The 17,791-nt window shown below is 41.0% G+C and overlaps 1 long non-coding RNA gene across 1 annotated transcript; it reads left to right on the top strand.

Annotated features, from left to right (window-relative positions):
* Positions 1–4,686: 4,686 nt before the first annotated feature.
* LOC148427162 (uncharacterized) lies at positions 4,687–17,314 on the top strand. Its single transcript, XR_015864862.1, has 3 exons — positions 4,687–4,870; positions 15,921–16,002; positions 17,169–17,314. It is a non-coding gene; the product is annotated as an uncharacterized LOC148427162 (long non-coding RNA).
* Positions 17,315–17,791: the final 477 nt, after the last annotated feature.

The raw sequence follows: 17,791 nt of genomic DNA, 5'->3' as shown, positions 1-17,791 counted from the left end.
ACATCGAAATAAATGAGCTCTGGCACAGCATAGGGCCCAGGACAAACTTCCTGTATGTGCTAATATGAGGATGGCCTAGGAACCAATAAATTACTAACGCACAAAACACACTTATCCAGCTCAATAGGCACGCTCACAAGAGAACATCCAAAAATATTAAAGCATGTTCATTGGGGTTTCTTGAACACTTGCTAAATAACTAAAAAAAACAAAATCAATAGTAGTGGTGCCGTGAAATAAGAATTTCATTCATTCAGAGTGAAAGGACGGGAGTTAGTTAGGGAGGGAGTTAATGTATTTTTACTAGTATAAAGTTTTCAGACTTTTTGCTATTTCACTACAAATATCCTTTGTAAGATGTATTATGGTTCAAACAAAACAAATCACTGCTACTTAGGTATCTCCCAGCTTGCCTCATGATTGTTGGATGGGATTCTACTAAGGGAAGTTTCTTTATACCTTTGCCCAAGTCTGGGAGGAATCCTGAGAAATGTCCATGTTGGTTTCAAGTATAAAAGCGGCAGGGGTTTACAGTAAAAAAAAAAAAGGTTTCCCAACAACTGAAAAATCTACATCAGGCATTGCAATATCTGTCCAAGTACCATTACACGCCATATTCTAAGTTCAAGCATGCTGGTAGTTTTTTCAAGCATGCATGGTCATGCAACAAACGTTGTTTGACGATTGCCAAACGAAAGAAGAAACATGAGTTATTGTTTGGATTGTCACAGTGCCTCAGCTAGCAGAAGTCAATGGTCCATGCAAAAACAAATGTATTTTGGACGAACTAGCAGCCCATAAATTGGCTGTAAGTCTTCAAATGAGAATTGTGACTTCAAGGTGTTTAGTTTTCATGACAATTAGCAACACGAGATTGGTTAGCTGGATCGCGTCAGGGTAAAAGCTATCATACAATAAAGCTTATCTTTATAATCAAACTACATTCTTTCCACACACTATGAAGCCTCTCCATTTCACCCAAAGTTTAATCTATCTCACATGTTGTTTGTGTTTTGAACCATGGGCAAATTATTTTGCCTGGGAAGTCGTCTTCTTCCTGAATGACGCGCATAGCGGGTGTCACTTTTGAAACGTTTGTCCAAAAGTCTAAACGATACATTATTTGCATTCAATCCAATTCTCTTGTGTTTTATGTATAGTTTTTAAAGAAGGTAAACACTGTCCACTAGCAGTGATATGAAACAGCTAAAATCCTCAACTTTTGAATAACTGTTTACTCTTTACTACTATACAGAGATCCCATCTAGCTCGTATCTCAAGAAGACTCTACGTCAACCCCACCGTATCTCAAGACATCGAAATTGTCGAAATAGACACATGAGATGAGGGACATGAGACTTATTTGTCTGACGCACAGTTTAACGCATCGGAAAAACAGAGTTTTTGGAAGTGACGCTCATATTATCAACACGAGGAAAGTCCCGACAGGGCTCGGAGACGGGAGGCATTCTGTGGTATTGACTGCAAAGAGCCCCAAAGAGACCACATTCCCTTTATAGACTTTTAACACGCATATTCCACAGGCTTTTGAGAGCCAGGGGTGCATTTACCCTCCCCTGCAGGTCAGGGTCTTGACCCGATATACCAAGCACAAGCGTGGCGCGTTCCACTCAATACGCTTTTAATTGCACGGGAATGGTTTGCGAGCCATCGATTAATACATGTATTTATGTCGTCCTGGGCCCAGAGGCTACATAGTATTTCTGTGTGGCATATTCATTTATTTACCTATCTGCCCCGCCCCTCCTGAATCATCCATATATCTATCCATCTCTCCTCCGAGAGCACTTCAATTCAAGGGCTCCCATAATTACTGCAGCTCTATAATTGAGTGCTTTGATTTAGGATTTTGCCGTTCCCTCTCCCGATGCCACTGCCATCACTCGCTTTACGCCTCTCCCAATGAAAGACAGAGGGATGAGATATGGAAATAGAAAAATGGGAGATGGAGACCAGAAGATACCCCACACCCTCGCATACACAGACAGACACACACTCTCCCTTATCAGAATCTACTGTTTCCGTCCACCGTAAGGGGAGGGGTGCACTGATAATTACTGGGGGAGATTCATGCAAATCGATGCCAAATTAAAGCATTATAAAGGCTTTTATCAGCTTTTCCCTTCCAAATTGAAAACGATAAAAACCCATTTGAGAGGCGAGAGAAATGGCCCCAGTCCATTCGTTAAAAAAAAGAGAATTGCAATTATGTTAACACCAATAGAACCCCAAACCCCTTTTTCTTAACTCACTTACTTATTCATAATTAATTAATTTCTCACTAAACCGGGCGGAGAGAACAATGGGGTCCAATGTCTCCGCACTTTCTCCCTACTCTCCAAATATCTCGTACTCGACGGGGACTCTGTTATCTTTAGCTTTGCTCCGTCAGCCTTGGGGCAGCAATAAAATCGACTCCGGCGCAGAAACATGCTAGGATGCCGCAACTGGAACTGTGCAAAATGTCTTGAGAGATGTATTGTGGACCGCTGTACATTTGCGAAAACAACTCAGATTCACTCAGGCAGTCGATCTTAACATTGGGCCCGTTGTGCAAACATGGTGTTTTTGAATCGTCGTCATTGCACAGTTCAAGGCCATGGGTTTAAGTAAAGAACAGGTTATTCTGGGAAAGTGAAACAAAAATGTAGACTCAACAGAGATAACAACTCGTTCTGTGAGAATGGTCGCTTGACACACAGCCGCCTCGGGGATGTCTGGTCTGATCCATTAGGCATTCAACACCTTGCTTGTGTTGCGTTTGACATTGGCGCTGATTCTGTGCGCACCTCCGCCATCTGACGGAGCAGACCAAACACACATCTGGGGTGGGAGTTGGTGGATGGGGGGAAACAGGGAAAAGCTATTACTCTGCACTGCACAAGGAACTACCATATTTTTTAAAACAATAAGTTAATTTTTAAATAAATATATATTGGGTCAATCTTGGTAAATATTGGTATTGATTCAATACATGGCCTTATTTCAAGCTGTTGGTAATTTATCGCTGGTAGCCATTTTCTGCATAGCATGCTATAAAGGGTTGCAATAATGCATTAAAAATATTTGGTAACTGTAAAAAATGGAAGTAGAAGAAACGGTAAATACCAGAGGCCATTTTAAGTTCCTACTGTGGCCGCTTTTTTTTTTTTTTTTTTTTTTTTTTTGCTGAGAACCTGTGTGAAATGTTTTTATAAAGCAATATTCAGAATTTGCATGAACCATTCAGAGTCACTTAGTAATATGACCATCAGAAAGGCAATATGGCCTCCACTAGTTAGTCTATACGACAAAATAAGTGAAATTCTGAGGATGTAATTGAATATATAAGTTTGTGCTTCAAGAAAATGTAAGAAAAATGCGATGGAAGATTCAAGTTAAGGAACGCTATTTTTTAAATTAATGCAAGGTGTGTGTTTGCGTGTTTGTCATTTCTGAGCGATAGATGCACAAACCGCTTATGTTATTAAGCTAGCCCTTTTTAATGTTATAATATAAAGCAACTGCATGCGCTACTGGTTTTTGTCAAGTAGATGATTCTTCATAAAGAAAATTCATTTCTGCTTCTGAGCTTGTAACTTTTTTTTTCCTTCATCATGTATTTTTTGAGTGGTTCAACTTGAACTACGCAGTGACATTTAGTCCATAAAATATGGTACATCAAGACCTGTGGTCCATCCAATCAAGTAGGTAGAATTACTACGATTTAGCAGCAAATTAATATATCAAGCCCAATTGATTAATAGACAACAACTTGTGTTGTGTGCCACTCAGTGAACACACATCACCCTCATTAGGAATGCTACATAGTATGGCGAAATGAAGCAGTACATCCAGGACAGAGCTGCAATTGAATGCCCTGTTAGTTTCTCAAGACCTTATTTGACACTTGCTTGAGAGGTCCACAACATCATTCAGAAGTCGGTGTGCTGCCAAGATATGCTAATGTGCTGTTGACAACAACCTAATTATACACATAACCTGTCAAAAAAGGAGCAATAGGGATCGAGGGGGTGAGGGTTAAGACTTGAGAGATTAGTAGGAAGGAGACCTTGGACAGAGAAATTAAAAAGAGATTTTTAAACTTTCTTAAAGAGGAGAAATGAGAAGGAAGAGATTAAAATGATGAAGAGAAACCTAAGGGGTGATTGTACATGTGCAAACTAAGCGTGGCGCAGCGCAAGCATGGAGCTACAGGGGGCCTCGTTATGCCCAGCAGGTAGCACTCTTGTCTTCATCATTTCAGGCTTCAATGGGGCGATTGCTGGTTTCCACTACACACTTCAAAACACACACCCCTCACATACCATGTTGGCAGTGAAGACAAGCATCACTTTTGGTTGAGGTGAATTTTTTTCTTTGAATTCACAACAACCCGCACCACCTGTCCACGAGAAAATACATGCTGACCATATCCATGTTTTAGTTTCACGTTGGTTCCGGAGTTGAGGAGGAGAGATTTTGCACCGCATTGGCCAAGTGGAAGACAACATTTCATGAATTAGCTACAACTTTTCACTGTAGAAATGCTAAGGGGGCCAAAATGTGTGTTTGGGAGTAAACAACCAGACAGTTAGCATCAGTAATAAATAATTCACGCATGGGCGGAACTATTTTTATGAATACTAGGTTCCCACTGGGACTGATTTGATAGAAGGAACGTGTGTCAGTGAGAGCAGTGTGTCAACGCCGCTTTGAATTTTAATGTCAATAAAACGCCTATATTTGGCCCCGTTATTCATGCTGTTGGAGTATTCTTGATCAGTGGTGAGCCTCGTGAAGACATCAGGATGATGGATGGATGCATGTTGTGTGACCCAACGCTTGAGCTGCAAGATGACGCAACACGGTAAGAGCAAACGAGCCATTTTACTTCTTGGTTAGAAAGATCGGTACCATAAAACTCACATAAATTAAATTGCCAATGTGCCAAACATAATTTATATGCACAAATTACATTGTGGAAAGAACCTAAAAATAATGTTGTAATGCCTTCCACAGAATAAATTTTATCCTTATACCAATGTGAGTGAACAAATATGGACTCTGATGTTGGTTCAGTCGGCTTGCTTCTTTTAGAATTTTTTTGAGAATGGTGGAGTAAAAACCTTCACTAGCAAGAGCTGTTGGCTTCATGGCTGCTACCACCCAACTGATTATGTCCGATTTAGATCATTTCTTTTTTTTTATCTATCTATCCATCCATCCATTTTCTAGAGCTACTTATCCTCACTAGGGAAACAGGCATGCTGTTGCCTATCCCAGCTGACTAAGGACAGTAGGCAGGGGACACTCTGAACTGATTGCCAGCCAATTGCAGGACAGAGAGACGAACAACCATTCTCGCACTCAATAACACTTGTGGACAATTTACTATGTCCAATACACATGCCATGCATGTATTTATGGAATATAGGAGGAAGCCAAAGTGCCAGGAGATAACCTACACGGCCTTTGGGAGAACATGCAAACACCACAGAGGAAGGCAGAAGCAAGATGAATTTGAACTCTGGTCCCTGAACTGTGAAGCGGATGTGCAAACCACTGCTCTATCAAACAGCCTATAATAATAATAATAATAATAATTATTATTATTATTATTATTATTATTATTATTATTATTATTATTATTATTATTATTATTATTATGGGTGGCAAAGTCGTTAGCACATTCACCTAACTGTTCAGCGACCAGAGTTCAAATGGTCTCCTCGAGCCTGCATGGGTTCTCTCCGGGCACTCCGGTTCCAAAAACATGCACGGAAGATGTATTGGACAATCTAAATTGTCCTTCAATGTGAATGGGTCGGTGACTTTATGTTTGTTCCTCTGTGCCTTGCAATTGGCTGGCAAGCAATTCAGGGCAGACAACAGACTCATATGACTGCTCATAGACAGCTGGGATAGACACTAGCAAGCCTGCGACTCAAGTGAGGATAAAGTGGCTCTAGTAAATGAATTTTTGAGCATTGCTAAGAGTTAGTTTTTTTCCCTACATTTAAGTAATCCATTTAGGTATAATGTATTTGCTTATATCACAAGCTACTGTTACCATGAAGGGATTCTATTTATACCATGTTATAAATTGTAGGCCTAGCCCTACATCATGCAATGTAATTTGACACAAACTGCAAACCTCCATCATGTTCATAAGCATAGTATTTAATACTATCCTTGTGTTGGCTACAACTCATGTACTGGATCTTATTAGATATTGTAATGAGTGTCCCAAAAGTGTTATCTTGTATTTTTACCAGGGTCACGCTTGAACACACAGTGCAAGCACATGCAGAAGCTAACACGCAAACAGAGTCAAAACAAAACTCATTGGTCCGTTAACAACTGCAATGCTAATCCAGATACATAAATCAGTCTTGGCAGGAAAATAAAGATTGTGGGGGGATGAAAGACAGAAGTGGGAATCTCAAACTGGCAGTGACACCTTAAAAAGTGAGTGATTCTATCGCAAGAAAATTAGGCGGCATATTCAGAGGGGACGTAGAATGAGTGCGCGAGGAAAAGAAAGCTCTGAGAAGGAAGCCAGGGCGCGCAGGAGCAAGCGTGCATCTGAGGAAGAGAAAGAATGAAATAAAAATGCAATAAAGCAGCCAGTGCGAAATCAATCTGCTTAGAGTTTTGTTTAATAAAAATTCATGAAGGGCTGGTGGCCGAGAGCTCATGAAAAATATTGGCGGCAATGTGTGTGTGTTGGGGAGGAGGGGGGCACAGACTTTGGGGGAAGTGACAGGAAAGTGGGATGAGGTTTCGAGTGTGTGCGTGTGTGTTTTCATGTGTTGTTCTTGACAGCGTGAGTTAGGGGGCAGTTGTGCAGTCCATGAGAGATGGCAAAGAGAAGAAAAGGAGGTCTTCATTAAAAAAAAAAAAAAAATCCCGACAATGGAGATATGAGATGAATTGGGTTGTAAGTCATGTCGTCCGCCTTAATTTTTGTGTTTGTGTGTCAGCGTACTGTACATCTTGTCACGCAGGCTCCCCTCGCGAAATGTGAGATACGGCTGGATTATCAGGGTACCGTATTTTCCTCACCATTAGGCGCACCGGATTATAAGGCGCACCCTCAGTTAATGACATATTTTAAAACGTTTTCAATCACAATATAGTAATACTCAAAGTAATAACAATAATAACTCAAATAATAACTCCAAATTCTCAATAGCATAACTCAATTTCAATATGAGCAACCTTGTTCAACTGTAAATACACAAAAGAAACAGGTAAAGTTTACTTTATCAGTTCATTCCCCATCTACGAATCCCAATCTCAATAGTGATCCATATATAAGGTGCACCATCAGCTTTTTTTTTAAAAAAATAAGGCCTTTAGGTGTGCCTTATAGTGTGGGAAATACGGTAAATCTCAGCGTCTTGACCTCATGTAGGTCACCTGTTTATATATAGAAAACATTTCATCAAAAAGAGACTTTGAGCTTTTCAATTCCCCTTTAAGCAGAGTTTCTTCTGTCAAACCTACCATAAAAAGGACGTAAAAAGACTTACTGAATAATGTGTTCCCAAAAAACATATTTTACAATCAATTCACTGATTACCACATTCTATAAGCTAGGGAAAGTTATTTGATTAAAACAATGACTTGCTTTTAACACCTGAGGAGAATGCAGGATAAATGCAATATGAAATCATTTGACAGCGCCACAGAATGTGTCAGAGGTCGATGGGAGAGAAAACTTCGACAAAGTAGACAGGATCCAGCTGCATCCCATCCTCTCAAGCACTTTCGCTCTGGAACAAACACACAATACACACACACACACAGATAAATACACACAGTGTGTTTCATGTCTTACACAACTTGTACATACCAGCTGTCATTACGGATGACGATTGTCTGCTGGATAGAATGTACAATAGTTCAATGTGTTCAGTGTTATGTGCCAGAGGCCTAATCTACGAGTGTCAAAGCCTGACACGCTGATGATGATGACTATAATATACCTTCTGCTTTACATCCATTGTCCTTTCTGCCAGGAGATGACAACGCGTCAGATACCACCAAGGTCATAGGTCAGGACTCAGTAGTGATTTATAATCTACAGTCATGAAAGGTATGGGTCAAGGCCAAGACAATTTAGATATGGCAACTTTATTCGTGGCCTTTTCCTTCCTTTCTTGGCTCCCTTCACTTTTCTTTTCATGAGGGAGGTTACGTAATGGGATTTCTTTACTACGTTGTTTATAGGGTACGACTCACACAAAAGTAGCGATTTCAGCTATTTAATATATTTTTTTTCTTTATGAGTCAAATCCCACAAAAACAATAGATTTCCCATCAGGTGCAAATCTCAAAACAGTCTCAGCTGTCTTCGCGATAGGGACGAAAAAGCCCTCAAGGCCACAGAGGGATGTCAAAACACTTACTCGGCACCTATGAGTCATGTTACGGGAGAGAGTGGTGGATATCAAATAATCATACACCTTCACACAACTCCAAACGGGGTGCGAGAATACTTTGTGACCTAGATTTTTATTTAAGGTCAACACAGTAGCCAGAGGAGACTTGAAATGACTTCTGTACGTACATGTTAAATATGGTAAACATGAAGTGTAGCGCTGTGGAAGAGTGGTTAGCACACCCGCCTCACAGTTCAGAGTCCTGAGTTCAATTCCAGCTGGCTCCAGCCTTCCTGTGTGGCGTTTACATGTGGCTTATCTCCTGGCAATCTGGCTTCCTCCTACACTCCAAAAACATGCGTGGTAGGTGGATAGGACTCTCTAAATTGTCCTTAGGTGTGATTGGGTGTGTGAACGGTTGTTGTGTGCTCTGTACGCCCTGCAATTGGCCTACTGCCCAAAGACAGCTGGGATAGGCACCAGCGAGCCAGTGATGGATGGAACGCAAAAACTTTGATTGGCAATTGTAGGGTAAAGACTCCAGCATGGAACAATTTGTTGCTGCAAATTTTCTGCTGTTTTTAATGCTGTGACAGGAAATGTACATTTTTCATTTTCAAACCAAAAATGGACTTCAACAAAATTGAACATAAGTTATTGCTAAATTGTGTTGTGTGAGAAAACTTCTTTACTAAGTGTTGTATGCAACATTCTTTGGTTTTCTACAGATGTACAATATATTAGTGATGCAACATGGATAACCCTTTGTTCATATTAAGCGTACAGATGATCCTTTTACACTTTATTTTGTATTTGTTTTTGAATCATGGAATCATGTTATATATTCACTAAATCAATCAATCAAAATCTCCAACAGACAAGCCATTAGAAACAAAACTGATAATGATACATAATCTGTCTTCTGGGGTTCCTGACTAAAATATGCCTGGAGATACCACTACAAACGTAGTTCTGAGATTGAATAAATATCCGTGCTCAAACTGCAATCTCGATATCTTTTAATCTATCTTCCTCAATAGAGCCACGTTTGTCTCCCATGTACGCACTCTTGTTATGGGCCGGCAGAAACCCTGAGGCAGACACACTCCTTCCTTCCTGTTCTATTGTCAGTAAAAGGCTGGGGGAATCCCTACGCTTAGATACGAGGCCCTCTGGATCCGTTGTCGTCAATCTTTATTACCATGGACAACATTTGTGAAGCTGAAGAGTCTGCAGGTGAAGGACAGGACACACTTTCCTGCTACGGGCATGCATTTAAGCCAACAGTGCCACATGTGCACATGTACCGTATTTCCCGAAATATAAGACACTTTTTTTTCCCCAAAAATGAAGGCCAAATGTATGGGTGCGTCCTGTAAACAGTAACAGATTTTTTTTTTTCCTGACACCAGATGAGGATGATTGATCCATCAGCCACATAAGCTGAGGTTTGACACACAGATGTGCATTTTTACATCGACTGTATTCTTCATTAAATAAAGCGAGCAGGCTGAACCAAGATCCGAGTCCATCGTTGTTCACACACAGGAATATTACTAAAACTGAGAGGATCGTGTAAAAGTCATGAAGTCTTAAGATGATTGAATTAAGAGTGGCAAGGTATGGAGCTATGTGCACCGGTTAGAGAACACAAAGGTATTCCATTTGACTCATTTATCAATTGTGGTCTTTTGGCATATACACACAATCATAACCTTGGTGTTTCATAACAAAATTCATAACACGGAGGGCGCACAACTTCAGGTATTTATGGCAAAATGAACTTGAGAAACACAACTGCTTCAAGTGCATTCAATTTTACACTGGCGCTGAGTTCACTGACCGCTCACAATGTGGGAAATCGGAAACACACTTAACCCGCAACAAATGCATAACTTACGGAAGAACGTAGGCAAACATGAATAATTTACAAAGATGAGATTGGTTCTGTTTTGCTATAGTTTTTACATTGTCGCCAAACTGTTGGTCCATATAATACACGGTAACATTGAAAAAAAAACAGAGGTTAACCGTAAAAGTAAGGGTGTGTCCTACACACTGGTGCATCCTATATTATAGGACTTACTGTATATACTTCATCACTCAACAATATTGTCTGATGAAAGAATTGAGCAAGCACAGAAACATGGATGAAGGTATAATCATTTAACCTTTGCATTTTTCAAAATAATCCTAATAGGTGTCCTCAGTGTGTCTTTCTTCTACAGTTTGCATCAAACAAACACGTATTATGAAAAAAAAAAAAACGGAAAATATCCTCACATTTTTGTTTTACCTCTACTTGCCAAAATGCTTCCATACCTGCAGCTCACATGACCTAAGTGGGTTTCTAAATCTAACCAATATCTAATTAGGATACTCCTAATTAGAGTCAGGCCTCATCAGCTTTAAAAAGGAACTGTACATTGGTGAAACCAAATATTTTGGATGGCGTTGCCTAAAAATATTCTTTCTCGGGTAAAACCTCTAAAGCCCTATTCACCTGATTTCCCAACGTCAGCTTTTTTTTCTCAAGCGTATCCATTAGGCCACTTACGCTCTCAGCTTGTCCCACCACAGCCCCGCGAAAAACATTCAAGCACCTTTGGCGTTTGTTTTTCTCTCTGTTAGGAATCTCTCTAGGATTTGTAAAGTGGTTTGTTGTCGCCATCAAACTCTCACTTCCTTCCCATTAACCAACTCACTGCCCCATATCACTTGCTTTGTCTCTACCAGATGTTCAGGACAGTGTGTAGGCCATTGCTAGCGATGTAGTAATAGCGGGAGGCTAATTGTCTCAGGCCATAATGTGAGTTGCTTTAACATCCAACAGGACAGCTCAGCTTCTCCCGCGGCTCAGACACCAATCTGACAAAGTAGTCACTGAACTTTATTAACGTGCTTGCTAAAATGGCGTATCTCCAACGACGATTGAAAAGAGCACCGTTTTGTGCCGTAAAGCGCAGAAGGCAGACAAACATGAAACGTCTAAAGCTGATTTTGGCAAGGCTAACTTTAAGAGCATAAGGAGGCCCCCTCCTTCCACCTGGGCAATTAAAGTGGAAGCCAATTAAAATGAGTGTAATAGTCCCTAACGGGTGCGTTGTTAAACAAGATGGGGGTTATTGTCCTTGGAGGAAATGGGCCAGAACTCAAGACGTTTTTCTTCTTTTGTTCGATTCACCTGAACTTCCTGCCCCATGTTCCCCTGTCCAAACATTTTGTTAACTAACCAACAGTAATACATTTATTGTTATTCTCAAAGAATGGATGGCTCACCATTGAATAAAACACCTTTAAAAAATAAAGCACTTATAAGGGGAATATCTCAATAAACAAAACAGAGCGGAAGAGGAAACTGGCTGAATGGAAAACAAGCAAAAGAGCAGCCAACAATCAGCCATCTGCGTGTATACATAAGTGAATGAAAAGATTTTCCGACAGGGCCTTCATTTGCGTGGGGACTTACTCCAAACAACATCACAGCATCTCAGAAAAGATCCAAAATCTGCAGCAAATTTGAAGATACAACAATAAAGCACTGTTAAAAGCTTGCAGCACTGCATACAACTTTTGGTTGGCGACGTGTGAGTGTGTGTAGGCATGTGTGACTACATCGCTCTCATACTTTAATGGCTCAATCGCAGGAGATTAAGGGTCTAATCAAGCCAGCGTCTGCCCTAATGGGAGGAAATTGAAAGATAGACATGCTACTTTACACAGCTGATTAACCAGCATCTGTATTCACGTGTGTGTGCATGCGTGCGTGTGTTTATGTGCATGTGTGTTTATGGTGATGGTCTCACATTCCTGATGGTGTTCTTCTGGATAAGAGAAGAAGAAAAGTATTTAGAAGGAAGATGGCTCTGTCTGCTGATACATAAATGGAACTATTCCCCCGCCACCAATAAACTGCCTAAGTACCTGGCTAGAAATATTACAACACGAGGAAATGAATGTTAGCGATAGCTGTATTTGGCAGACTTTCACAAAGGGACTATTATAATGGTTCATGATTGGCAAGCTTGCCAAAGAACACAGCTCAACCCAGCTGGGGAAAGGATCATTCTGCCTTATCTGTGTAGTAACGCGCCACATTACCCTGCTAGAACTTTGTTTACTTCTACCGTACTTTGTTATCTTGAGTTACCACTCGCTACCTCCATTTTTATCTATTATTTTAGCACCAAACCAATGGCAGTTAATGACCCTTTTAAAATCTAAATATTGGTAATACTCAGGTTTTCAGTTTGGTTTTGATACAAAGCACATATATGTGCTGTGATGGCATTTATTCGCTGAAGCAAGGAGAACAAAAAAAAAAAGGCCTTTTGGCTTAGAGCCTAATTTGAATATGCTCGTGGGATAAAGAACCAGAGTCAAACTCAGAGACTACAAAGAGCCATACTTTTGAAGAGAGGAAGAAACCGATTTGTTGATTTCTTTAGTGACTGACATGCATACAACATTTTTTATTGACTGTAGAAAGTAAGTGGCGGAAATCATGTCTTATTGCATCACAAAGTAATCCGTACATTGCGGTCTTAATCAATGGTAACACAGTTAACATGACGCCATTCACTAAAACAATTAAATAGAGATATTGTGAATATTTCAGACATCCTTTTTGACAAAACTTGACCTTAACCTGAATACCGACTGCATGTTATCATCGCTATCTTAACAGCTTGCTCCGTTCGACTCCATTTCACCAATCTAACAAATCCAGGCAGACAGATGACAGCACACTCAGGTCTTTATATTTGTCTCTGTCTAGCGCAAAGCGCATCCAACTGTGTGCATAGGTGGAATTTCTTTTGTTTTGGTATTTCATTTACAAGTACTGCTGTTAGTGTGAACACAACCACGTACTCCAAGGCCTTCAAGGCCTTCTCTGCAGACAGAATGACAAGCAATTAAATTTGTTACGGTTATCTCCCTGTGAGAAAGTTTTGTATATTTGAGTTTCAGCAAAATTGTAGAGTCCTGGATTTTAATTTAGCCTCGAACCAAATCATGTTCTTTAACACATTACAGTATAAAACATTGCGCTCTAACAACTCTGGAAACATCTTCATTACGCATTGAATGTTCGCTGGGGTCCAAAGCTCCATTTTGATAGAGCGATAACTGGTTTGTCATTGAGACGCTTTTGAACGATTGTTAATGAGCGTATGTGCGGCTCTAACAAGTGAGCAGCAGCTCGCGTGAGTGTGACTCCACGGGGACCTGTCAAGCCATCAGGCTTATCAGGCGGGTGAGAGGTCCGCATGGCGTCACCGAATATCTCTTCACCTCCTGTGCAAACATGCTGGTGTCACAGCACTTCTCCTCCCAGGGGGGAAGGCGGCAGGGCTAAAGAGGGGGCTGCGCACTTGATGAGTTGAAAGAAACAAACATATGCGGAGAGGACAGGCGAGGAACGCGCGTTTGTGTACCGGTGTGAGAGCGTGAGTATGGAAGGGGCGAGCGTGAAATGAACAGACTGTACGTCAAGGTGCGAGAGAATGCAAAAAAAGTGTTTCGTGTCAATCGGTGGTGAAGATGTGGCAAATGCGGTACATCTGGGTGACAAATACAGTGTGTGAGTCATTTTGATGGTGAACTTTGAAGATGCCTATGGTCTCCTATGCATGGATTTTTTTTAAATCTTAAATCTGGAGAGAGATGATATTTCAGACAATAAGATTGTGTTACACCACTGATCATGAGTTCTTATCCACACTGAGGAAAGAAAGCTTGTGAACGTCAGTGAAGGTAGTGACTGATCAGGGTTTGTTCAAGTTCACAATCATGGGCTTTTACTGTTCTTCTGGCAAGAAAATGTTGGCTGTTCAAAATTTCAAGAAAAGAAAAAATTCTTAGTAAACCCCCAACATAAACATGTATTTTAAGGTTGCAAAAGTTCTTTAAATTTGGCAAGTTCTTTAAATGGTTACCAACAGTTTTTTTCTTGACACAAGGAACATCCAAAATGATCTCATGACAAGAACCACACAGGTGAATTCCTGGCAAACATTTGTAACCTTGAAGGAACTTTGACGATAATGCAACATTCACAATCTTATAGAGATAAAAAGTTGTGACAGAAAATAAAAAAAAACTGCCAGATATGTACTGGGACAATTCAACTGGACCGGTAAAAGGCCATCCATACAGGAAACTCCAGAATTTCCCATTGGCCACCATGCCCCTGGCACCAATATTAGCCTAAAAACTGAACACATTTAATATTTTTGATTGCCCACTTGATCTGTTTTAAAACATATCAGAACAAATCTACTCATAGCCCAACACAAACCACAGGACAATCTTATAAGAAAGTCTTATCAAACATACGTAAACTAGACAATTTGCCATCCATGATTGGCAAGGGGAAAATCGTTCCAAAAAAAACGCCCAATTGTCTTTATGTGTCTATCCGGCCTAAGTGACTTAGTGGAGCAGCCAGAAAAAAAAAGAGAGCAACGGCCTAAGCAGTGTGCCGGAACTTCTCTCATCTCAGCGCATTTGGTTTGCTCCCATTCTTCATTAACTCCATTAACAGATGAGCCACGGCGATTATCGAAGCTTCCCGCTGATTCAGCTCTCACGCCGCCACCCGCCACCCCCTCATCTCTCCTCTCCCCCACTGTTGCTCCGCCGCCGCCTCCTCCCGATGTCGACACACCAACTGACGTGTGTTTGCATGTGCAAAGTTGCTTGTATGAATGCAATTTGACAAAATGCTGACGCTTTTCACTATTTTTATCTCGACACCTTGCATAGTTTGCTACATAAGTCACAGTAAGTTAACCACCATGCACAGAGGTCCAACTTCACCTATGGCTCCCTGTAGTGCCTATTCAAGTTATACTGCTTTTCGCCTCCAGCAGGCGATGTCTGGGGGCAGTCAACCTTCCGTACAAGGAGCAATTAGCCACGGCAGTCTATTTAGCCCTAAACAAACAAACAAAAAAAAACATACATTGTCTGACTAGCGGACCTTTCTCTAAAACAGCTCTCAATGGAGGTCAGCCAACCGCAAGTGCAGGTTTGATTTTGGAGCAGGTTCAAATGACGTCCACACATAGATCCAACATAGGTCTCAATCCTGTCATCAAAACCAACCGAGATGTCATGAGCAAACAGCCAGATAGCTTTGTAGTGTTACTATCATGTTTTGGTAGAATTGAGAAACGTAATTTTAGTGATCAGTAATATCTAATCTCTGTTAGTATCTACCACAGCAGTTACCAAGGCACAAGATTTGGATTTGAGGTCTTTCTTCTATCAGTTCTAGAACATAAAAAATGATTATGCCAAACTCTTACAAGCCTCTCTCACGTGGCTTGGGGTGATTAGATGTTTCCGGTGGTTACCTGGTCGATCGCCCAGGTATTTTTGTCTCCCGCATAACGTTGCACAAAAACAAAAAACAGCCGAAATAAAAGAATGTCAATCAAGAAAAAAAAAAAAAAAACATCAGTTGTCACTTGATTATGTAGTTTTTATCAGCACCCTGATTTGACATGTTGCACTTCATTTCAGAACAACACTAAGCGAACGCGAGTTTAGAAAAACACCGTGTATGACGAGGCTGGAGGAAAAACCCAGGAGCATGCGTGGACAGGTAGGTAGGGATTACTGTTTCTTTATTTATTACCAAGCACTGGCTGGCTCGAAAAATGAAAGGGGTCAGCTGCTGTGGCGGACCGTCAGGCGGGCCAGGGCACGGGCTAACGAGAGTTGACGTCGGGCTGGCGAGTGGTCAGGTTCAGGCTGGGTCGGTACACGTAAAGACAAGACTGGTCAGCAGGCTGGCGGATAGTCAAGTACAGGCTGGGTCGAAACAAGGGCAAGCAAAGATAGTCGGCGGGCTGGTGGATAGTTGGGGACAAGCTGGGTCAAGACTCGGGCAATTAGGTTTGAGTGCCGAGTTATATACTGAGCAGGTGATTTGCAGCAGCTGTTGGATGTTTAGTTCTGATTGGTGGGGTAGTACAGCAGGTATGGTAAGGCTGGTGAGGTGACTGGACAAGTGGACTGTGACACCGTGTCCACCGGGCCCACCTACTCCTAATCGAGGGGCTATTAGGAGGATCTCAATGTGAAATGAAGTTGACTGCATATTTACTACTCTACAGCAAGTCCTCTTGACCAGAGGAAGACTCACTGGCATCTCTGCAAAATCTACCTTGACTTACCACGTCTGTCAAAATCACAAGACGATCCTATGATAAGAAATTATAGCATTTGTCCATCTCAGTCACAGTAGGATGCGATCAGGGTTTTGATCAGTACTTTTGGAGTAATAAATCATACAACAAAGTGGCTGTCATTCAAAGAAAAAGAAAAAAATCTTCCTCCTCCCCTATCCGAAGGGTCGATTTCAGGAAAACAACAACAATAACAACCACAACAACAAAAAGACTTTGGAATGCACAATGGTGGGCCTCTCGCAGGATGCCTCTTAGATGAATCAGGACACACGCGGTTAGGCACCGTCATATTCCTTTTCTTCTTCCCGTCTCCATCTCCGACGGTTTCGCTTTTGCGTAGTGAAATTAATGACCTGCCAGTTGACTGAAGTCAAGCTGTTTTTTTGTCTTGTGGCGCGCGGGTTGTTGATTGTGAGTGAATACCTATGAAGGTAGGCGCTCGTTTGCATAATGCTTTCAGTTGTCTGCACGGCTGTGTACGCCTCATGCATTGCTCTTCTAACGAAAGCTTGTGCTCCAAGCGAAGCGGCGGCCTGAGGATTACAATGCGAACTGCTTTGTGCCCTTTTTCACACAGGGACGTCAGCTATCAATTATTGACATCAAATGACTATCTTCTCAATGATGTCCTACTATTGTTGTTGTCAATCCCACAACAACCAAGACCAAGACTTCAGGAGGTCAAGACCAAGGCATGACCTCGACTCTCGAAGTCCAGAGTGAGGCAAGACCAAAAATGTATAAATCAAAGAAAAAATACAAAAATAAATAAACATACAGCAAAATGTTGTGACATTGTTATTTTATTTTGTTGCTTTTGTAAATGCTATACAACCTAACCTTACATTATTATTAATTTGCCATTAGCTCTGAAAGTTACCTCTTAAAAAAATATTGCGGGAAGAAAAGAGCTTATTTTGTCTGATTGTCTTAGCATCAGGTGTTCTGATTTTATATTTAAAGGGCCATAACAATAAAAAGTAAACTTTTCAGAGATTTCTACTATGTTCCAATGTTGATTTCTCATCCTAAAGACTGCTACAGTATTACCCTAATTCCCCAAATACAAGACGCACCCAAGTATGAGACGCATCCTTAATTTGGGGGTCAAATTCTGGCATTTTCTATGCTATTGTGTCAAAGACACACCAACACTAAAAACTCAAGCAAAACAGAATAGGCCTCATCTTTTGTAAACTC

This window comes from Hippichthys cyanospilos, chromosome 2, assembly GCF_059441005.1.
Source record: "Hippichthys cyanospilos isolate Australia breed blue-spotted pipefish chromosome 2, RoL_Hcya_1.0, whole genome shotgun sequence".
Taxonomy (NCBI): Eukaryota; Metazoa; Chordata; class Actinopteri; order Syngnathiformes; family Syngnathidae; genus Hippichthys; species Hippichthys cyanospilos.
The sequence above is the reverse complement of the archived record's forward strand: the minus strand, read 5'-3'. Positions and strand labels throughout refer to the sequence as shown.